Raw genomic sequence first — 9,336 nt, 5'->3', positions numbered from 1 at the left:
AGTAATACTTTCTATTTTGTTGAAACCGATTCAGACATGGATAAATATGAAGGACAAAGCAGTTTTAACTTGGTTTGAGTGAAGGAATTCATTTTATATCAAAATCCAAAATTTTGTAGAACTGGTGAAAAGAAGCTTATTCTCGGATTCCTAAAGGTTTAGTGTTGTTCTTTGGTATTTGGTAATTGAGACCTTCTTGCAGCTGAACACCTCTGCTCCCGCTTTTGATGGTGTATAGTCGGGCTTCCGAGCCTTTTCTTCCCCGGTTTTTACAAATTATGGTTGGACATTCAGGCCTTCTTGCAGCCGAAAACCTCCGCTCCCTCTTTTGATCATACATTGTCGGGCATTCACACCTTTTCTTAACCGCTTTTTACAAAACATGGTCGGACTTTCACACCTTCTTGTAGCCGAACACATCCCTTCCCGCTATTGATTGTGTACAGACGGCCATTTTAACCTTTTCTTACCCGCTTTTTACCAACTACGGTCGGACATTCACACCTTCTTATGGCTGAACACCTCCGCTCCCTCTTTTGATGGTGTATGTTCGGGCATTCGAACCTTTTCTTACCCGCTTTTAACAAACTATGCTCGGACATTCAAACCTTGTAGCCGAACACATCCAGTCCTGCTTTTGATGATGTATGGTTGGGCATTCGCACCTTTTTTTTTACCCATTTTTGAGGAATTATGGGTGGACATTCACACCTTCTTGCAGCTAAACACCTCCGCTCCCACTTATGATCATGTGCGGTTTGATATTCGAAAATTTTCTTTCATGTTTTCTAGCAATTATTGATGGACATTCAGACCTTCTTGCAGCTGAACCCCTCTGCTCCCGCTTTTGATGGTGTATAGTCGGGCTTTCGAGCCTTTTCTTCCCCGGTTTTTACAAATTATGGTTGGACATTCAGACCTTCTTTTAGCCGAAAACCTCCGCTCCCTCTTTTGATCATACATTGTCGGGCATTCGCACCTTTTCTTACCCGCTATTTACAAAACATGGTCGGACTTTCACACCTTCTTGTAGCCGAACACATTCGCTCCCGCTATTGATTGTGTACAGACGGCCATTTTAACCTTTTCTTACCCGCTTTTTACCAACTACGGTCGGACATTCACACCTTCTTATGGCTGAACACCTCCGCTCCCTCTTTTGATGGTGTATGTTCGGGCATTCGAACCTTTTCTTACCCGCTTTTAACAAACTATGCTCGGACATTCAAACCTTGTAGCCGAACACATCCAGTCCTGCTTTTGATGATGTATGGTTGGGCATTCGCACCTTTTTTTTTACCCATTTTTGAGGAATTATGGGTGGACATTCACACCTTCTTGCAGCTAAACACCTCCGCTCCCTCTTTTGATCATACATTGTCGGGCATTCGCACCTTGTCTTACCCGCGTTTTACAAACCATGGTCGGACTTTCACACCTTCTTGTAGCCGAACAACTCCGCTCCCGCTATTGATTGTGTACAGTCGGGTATTTTAACCTTTTCTTACCCGCTTTTTACCAATTATGGTCGGACATTCACACCGTCTTACAGCGGAACACCTCCGCTCCCAAATTTGATGGTGTATGTTCGAGCATTCGAACTTTTTCTTACCCACTTTTTACAAGCTATGGTCGGACATTCAAACCTTCTTGTAGCAGAACACATCCACTTCTTCTTTTGATGATGTATGGTTGGGCATTCGCACCTTTTCTTACCCATTTTTCAGGAATTATGGGTGGAAATTCACACCTACTTGCAGTCGAACAGCTCTGCTCCCACTTTTGATTATGTTTGGTTGGATATTCGAACCTTTTCTTAACTGCTTTTTACAAACTTTGGTCGGACGTTCACACCTTCTTGCAGCCGAACACCTCCGCTTCCGCTTATGATGGTATATATTCGGGCATTCGAACCTTTTCTTACCCGCTTTTTACCAACTATGGTCGGACATTCGCACCATCTTACAGCGGAACACCTCCGCTCCCTCTTTTGATGGTGTATTTTCGGGCATTCGCACCTTTTCTTACCCGCTTTTTACAAACTATGGTTGGACATTCAAACCTTCTTGTAGCCGAAAACCTCCACTCCCTCTTTTGATCATACATTGTCGGGCATTCGCACCTTTTCTTACCCGCTTTTTACAAACTATGCTCGGACATTCAAACCTTCTTGTAGCCAAACACATCCACTCCTGCTTTTGTTGATGTATGGTTGGGCATTCGAACCTACTTGTTGCCCGCTTTTCATTAATTATGGGTGGACATTCACACCTACTTGCAGCCGAACACCTCGGCTTCCGCTTTTGATGGTGTGTATTTTTGCATTCGAACCTTTTCTTACCCGCTTTTTACAAACCATGGTCGGACTTTCACACCTTCTTTTAGCCGAACAACTCCGCTCCCGCTATTGATTGTGTAGAGTCGGGTATTTTAACCTTTTCTTACCCGCTTTTTACCAACTATGGTCGGACATTCACACCTTCTTACAGCGGAACACCTCCGCTCCCTCTTTTCATGGTGTATGTTCTGGCATTCGAACCTTTTCTTACCCACTTTTTACAAACTATGCTCGGACATTCACACCTTCTTGCAGCGAAACACCTCCGCTCCCTCTTTTGATTGTGTATGTTCGGGCATTCAAACCTTTTCTTACCCGCCTTTTACAAACTATGGTCGGACATTCAAACCTTCTTGTGGCCGAACACATCCACTTCTGCTTGTGATGATGTATAGTTGGGCATTCACACCTTTTCTTACCCATTTCTCAGTAATTATTGGTGGACATTCAGACCTTCTTGAAGCTGAACACCTCTGCTCCCGCTTTTGATGGTGTATAGTCGGGCTTTCGAGGCTTTTCTTCAACGGTGTTTACAAATTATGGTTGGAAATTCAGACCTTGCAGCCGAAAACCTCCGCTCCCTCTTTTGATCATACATTGTCGGGCATTCGCACCTTGTCTTACTCGCGTTTTACAAACCATGGTCGGACTTTCACACCTTCTTGTAGCCGAACAACTCCGCTCCCGCTATTGATTGTGTACAGTCGGGTATTTTAACCTTTTCTTACCCGCTTTTTACCAATTATGGTCGGACATTCACACCGTCTTACAGCGGAACACCTCCGCTCCCAAATTGGATGGTGTATGTTCGAGCATTCGAACTTTTTCTTACCCACTTTTTACAAGCTATGGTTGGACATTCAAACCTTCTTGTAGCAGAACACATCCACTTCTTCTTTTGATGATGTATGGTTGGGCATTCGCACCTTTTCTTACCCATTTTTCAGGAATTATGGGTGGAAATTCACACCTACTTGCAGTCGAACAGCTCTGCTCCCACTTTTGATTATGTTTGGTTGGATATTCGAACCTTTTCTTAACTGCTTTTTACAAACTTTGGTCGGACGTTCACACCTTCTTGCAGCCGAACACCTCCGCTTCCGCTTATGATGGTATATATTCGGGCATTCGAACCTTTTCTTACCCGCTTTTTACCAACTATGGTCGGACATTCGCACCATCTTACAGCGGAACACCTCCGCTCCCTCTTTTGATGGTGTATTTTCGGGCATTCGCACCTTTTCTTACCCGCTTTTTACAAACTATGGTTGGACATTCAAACCTTCTTGTAGCCGAAAACCTCCACTCCCTCTTTTGATCATACATTGTCGGGCATTCGCACCTTTTCTTACCCGCTTTTTACAAACTATGCTCGGACATTCAAACCTTCTTGTAGCCAAACACATCCACTCCTGCTTTTGTTGATGTATGGTTGGGCATTCGAACCTACTTGTTGCCCGCTTTTCATTAATTATGGGTGGACATTCACACCTACTTGCAGCCGAACACCTCGGCTTCCGCTTTTGATGGTGTGTATTTTTGCATTCGAACCTTTTCTTACCCGCTTTTTACAAACCATGGTCGGACTTTCACACCTTCTTTTAGCCGAACAACTCCGCTCCCGCTATTGATTGTGTAGAGTCGGGTATTTTAACCTTTTCTTACCCGCTTTTTACCAACTATGGTCGGACATTCACACCTTCTTACAGCGGAAAACCTCCGCTCCCTCTTTTGATGGTGTATGTTCTGGCATTCGAACCTTTTCTTACCCACTTTTTACAAACTATGCTCGGACATTCACACCTTCTTGCAGCGAAACACCTCCGCTCCCTCTTTTGATTGTGTATGTTCGGGCATTCAAACCTTTTCTTACCCGCCTTTTACAAACTATGGTCGGACATTCAAACCTTCTTGTGGCCGAACACATCCACTTCTGCTTGTGATGATGTATAGTTGGGCATTCACACCTTTTCTTACCCATTTCTCAGTAATTATTGGTGGACATTCAGACCTTCTTGCAGCTGAACACCTCTGCTCCCGCTTTTGATGGTGTATAGTCGGGCTTTCGAGGCTTTTCTTCAACGGTGTTTACAAATTATGGTTGGAAATTCAGACCTTGCAGCCGAACACCTCCGCTCCCTCTTTTGATCATACATTGTCGGGCATTCGCACCTTGTCTTACCCGCGTTTTACAAACCATGGTCGGACTTTCACACCTTCTTGTAGCCGAACAACTCCGCTCCCGCTATTGATTGTGTACAGTCGGGTATTTTAACCTTTTCTTACCCGCTTTTTACCAATTATGGTCGGACATTCACACCGTCTTACAGCGGAACACCTCCGCTCCCAAATTTGATGGTGTATGTTCGAGCATTCGAACTTTTTCTTACCCACTTTTTACAAGCTATGGTCGGACATTCAAACCTTCTTGTAGCAGAAGACATCCACTTCTTCTTTTGATGATGTATGGTTGGGCATTCGCACCTTTTCTTACCCATTTTTCAGGAATTATGGGTGGAAATTCACACCTACTTGCAGTCGAACAGCTCTGCTCCCACTTTTGATTATGTTTGGTTGGATATTCAAACCTTTTCTTAACTGCTTTTTACAAACTTTGGTCGGACGATCACACCTTCTTGCAGCCGAACACCTCCGCTTCCGCTTATGATGGTATATATTCGGGCATTCGAACCTTTTCTTACCCGCTTTTTACCAACTATGGTCGGACATTCGCACCATCTTACAGCGGAACACCTCCGCTCCCTCTTTTGATGGTGTATTTTCGGGCATTCGCACCTTTTCTTACCCGCTTTTTACAAACTATGGTTGGACATTCAAACCTTCTTGTAGCCAAACACATCCACTCCTGCTTTTGTTGATGTATGGTTGGGCATTCGAACCTACTTGTTGCCCGCTTTTCATTAATTATGGGTGGACATTCAGACCTACTTGCAGCCGAACACCTCGGCTTCCGCTTTTGATGGTGTATATTTTTGCATTCGAACCTTTTCTTACCCGCTTTTTACAAACCATGGTCGGACTTTCACACCTTCTTTTAGCCGAACAACTCCGCTCCCGCTATTGATTGTGTAGAGTCGGGTATTTTAACCTTTTCTTACCCGCTTTTTACCAACTATGCTCGGACATTCACACCTTCTTGCAGCGAAACACCTCCGCTCCCTCTTTTGATTGTGTATGTTCGGGCATTCAAACCTTTTCTTACCCGCCTTTTACAAACTATGGTCGGACATTCAAACCTTCTTGTGGCCGAACACATCCACTTCTGCTTGTGATGATGTATAGTTGGGCATTCACACCTCTTCTTACCCATTTTTCAGTAATTATTGGTGGACATTCAGACCTTCTTGCAGCTGAACACCTCTGCTCCCGCTTTTGATGGTGTATAGTCGGGCTTTCGAGGCTTTTCTTCAACGGTGTTTACAAATTATGGTTGGACATTCACAGCAAATTCAGACCTTGCAGCCGAACACCTCCGCTCCCTCTTTTGATCATACATTGTCGGACATTCGCACCTTGTCTTACCCGCGTTTTACAAACCATGGTCGGACATTCACAGCTTCCTCTCCACCATACTTGTATGGTGGGATATTCACACCCACTTGCATCCGAAGACCTCCACCCCCACTTTTGTTGATATTTAGTCGGTCATTCACACCTTACCCGTTTTCTTGCAGCCAAACACCTCTGATCTCGCTTTTGATGATGTAAGATTGGGCATTCAGACCTTGCTTTTCCTGCTTTTCACCAACTATAGACGGACATTCACACCTTCTTGCAGCCGAACACTTCCGCTCCACCTTTTAGGTTTCTATCACACCTTTTTTTTCACCGCATTTTATAGATTATGGTTGGAAATTCTCAACCACTCATCCGAAGACCTCTCCTCCCGCTTTTGTTAATATATTTGAACTTTAGTCAGACATTCACACCTACTTGCAGCCGAACACCACCTCTCTAGCTTTTGATGATGTATGGTCCGGCATTCTTACCGTTTCTAACACATTTTTCAGCAATTATGGTAGGACATTCACACCTTCTTGCAGCTGAACACCTCCTCTCCCACTTATGATCATGTGCAGATTGATTTTCGAAAATTTTCTTTCATGTTTTCTAGCAATTAATGATGGACATTTAGACCTTCTTGCAGCTGAACACCTCCGCTCCCGCTTTTGATCATACATTGTCAGGCATTCGAACCTTGTCTTACAAACTTTAGTCAAACATTCACACCTTTTTGCAGCCGAACACAGTTTTTTTCAGCCGAACTTGGGCATTCGAACCTTTTCATACCCACTTTTTACCAACTATGGTCGGACATTCAAACCTTCTTGTAGCCGAACACATCCAGTCCTGCTTTTGATGATGTATGTTCAGGCATTCGAACCTTTTCTTACCAGCTTTTTACAAACTATGCTCGGACATTCAAACCTTCTTGTAGCCGAACACATCCACTCCTGCTTTTGATGATGTATGGTATGGCATTCGAACCTACTTGTTGCCCGCTTTTCATTAATTATGGGTGGACATTCACACCTTGTCGCAGCCAAACACCTCCGCTCCCTGTTTTGATCATGTATGGTTGGACATTCGCACCTTTTCTCATCCGCGTTTTGCAAACTATGGTCGGCCATTCACAGCTTCCTCTCCACCATACTTCTATGGTGGGATATTCACACCCACTTGCATCCGAAGACCTCCGCCCCCCCTTTTGTTGATATTTAGTCGGTCATTCGCACCTTACCCACTTTTGGCAAACTATGGCCTTCTTGCAGCCAAAAACCTCTGATCTCGCTTTTGATGATGTAAGGTTGGGCATTCAGACCTTGCTTCACCTGCTTTTCACCAAATATAGTCGGACATTCACACCTTCTTGCAGCCGAACACTTCCGCTCCACCTTTTAGTTTTCTATGGGGCATTCACACCTTTTTTTTCACCGCATTTTATAAAAACACCACAGGAACACCGTATTGAGGCTTTGTTCTGACCGCTCATTCGGTGTCGCGTTTCTTTCAAGCAATTCGCCTGGTTAGCCCGCACTCGGCTCGCTCCCAGAGCCGTGTTAAAGTCTACTTCGCATTCACTCTCTTTTCTCAGCAGACTAAAAGAAAGTTTCATCTTGGGCTCCCTGAAACCTCCATCCTGCACCGCTGTTTGCTTTTTCACAAGAGCAGAGGAGAGCGCACCGTTCCCAGGGGCACTACAGTACCGGGTCGATGCTTGGAGTGAACGGAGCAAGCTCCTTTTTCAACTCCTATTGATACAAATCCATTTAATATGTAGTCCTCGCATAGAGGACACATCAGACATTAAACTGATAAGAACAGATACTACACTTGATCTTAGCCAAAAGGCCGAGAAGCGATAACTGTCCACTGGTTCACGTCCGAGGGCCCTTCCTGGCACAATGCGCACTTGTAGCGGTGTTCTTTTTATGGCCATAGTGTCACTTTGCACCTCGGCCCACCCGCTGCACTGAGCACTCTTCAGCCCTTTTAAATGGTATAACTTTACACTACCGCACGCTCCAGCGAGCACCATTCAAGCAACAACTTTGCACTCCAGCTTCGAACATTGGCACAGTCGCAACAAGTAAGGCGACTCTACTCAGAGAAGTCACTCTGCACAGTAACAAGATTTCTTTTGCACAGACAGAAAGGGCTTCATCCGCAAAGGTAAAGCCTGCCAAAAATAGAAACAACTCATTAGTGCTGCTCAACGTTGTACTTTGCAGTAAAAGAAAGAGCAAATCTAAAGATTCAGGAATCCGAGAATAAGCTTACTTCCATGAGTTCTTCACGATTTCGGATTTTGCTATAAAATGAATTCCTTCACTCAAACTAAATTAAAACTGCTAAACCGCTAATCTGTTACATGCAAGGCAGATGTCAAATTCACCGAAATAGGATCTAAGGGTATTTGGCCAATCGAGCTGTAGCAGCTTCGGTAAAAGAGTATAAGTTGAAGAGTTTGTGAATAAAGGTGTGCACACACATAGTGAGTTGTAGGAAAATAGGCAGGGAGCAATGCCGGCTGGGGTATAGGTTCTTGTATGTTGTCTGACTGTTTGATTTGAATGTGTTGTGTAAGTGTCCTGTTGAATGTTACATGTTTGGGCTTTGACACGCTCCACTGTGGTTGTTAACTGTGTGGTGTGTCCTGAAATGTTATATGTTTGGGCTGTGTGACATGCTTAATGCTTTTCAGTAGCAACCCACTTATTCATATATAGCAACTGACAACATAAGAAGTCCGGACATACTTTGATAGTAGTTGTAGAAGTATCCTTATTGATAATAGATAAACTAATTCATAGTGATAGAACAGTAGATGAACAGGTGCCTGCACATGTCTCATGAAAATAAAATGGGTGTATGATTGCTGACGGCAGAGCAATACTGCCAAACTTATGAGTTCTTGTGGCAAACTTGATTCAGTGTCTTGACGTGTATACGCTGTTTCGCTGACTTGTCACAAGAAACAAAGTGTGTTTGATAAGATCCGACCATTTTATTACGGGAGGATCAGTATATATGGATTCTGATGTGACTGATAAACTCATTCGTATCTTAAGCATAATCTAATACGTGAGACAACGCCCTGGCACACAATCAAAAAAAAAAAAAGAGAGAGCGGTTTTGTGTCCCCACAGTCCATAATGTAGAAAAGAGAGAAAAAAGCCTTTCTGATTTGTTGTGTGTGCTCACAGTGCAGAGTGTAGAGAAAAGAGAGAAAAGAAAGCCATTTTGGTGTCACGGGTGTTGTGACTTACACACACACATTTCTGAATTGAGAAAGGAAATTATTTTAGAGGAAGCACTAGAGTTTAGATCCCACATTTGTTGATAGGCATTCATTTAATTTTTCTTTTAATCAGTTTTAAAGTGAATACTAACTGAGAAATGAAAAAGGTGAAGAGTTTAGAAGCTTGGTTCAAGAGCAAAACTTGGTTTATGATCAGCTGAGTCTCTAAACAGAA

The 9,336-nt window shown here is 43.7% G+C and overlaps 1 non-coding gene across 1 annotated transcript; it reads right to left on the bottom strand.

Moving 5' to 3' along the window:
* Positions 1-7,532: 7,532 nt before the first annotated feature.
* On the bottom strand, positions 7,533-7,723 carry LOC140285612 (U2 spliceosomal RNA). The gene has a single exon (XR_011910622.1). It is a non-coding gene; the product is annotated as a U2 spliceosomal RNA (small nuclear RNA).
* Between the last annotated feature and the right edge of the window lie 1,613 nt (positions 7,724-9,336).

Source organism: Leuresthes tenuis, unplaced genomic scaffold, assembly GCF_036924035.1.
Source record: "Leuresthes tenuis unplaced genomic scaffold, fLeuTen1.0.hap1 SCAF_48, whole genome shotgun sequence".
Lineage (NCBI taxonomy): Eukaryota > Metazoa > Chordata > Actinopteri > Atheriniformes > Atherinopsidae > Leuresthes > Leuresthes tenuis.
This window is presented reverse-complemented; position numbering and strand designations above follow the sequence as displayed.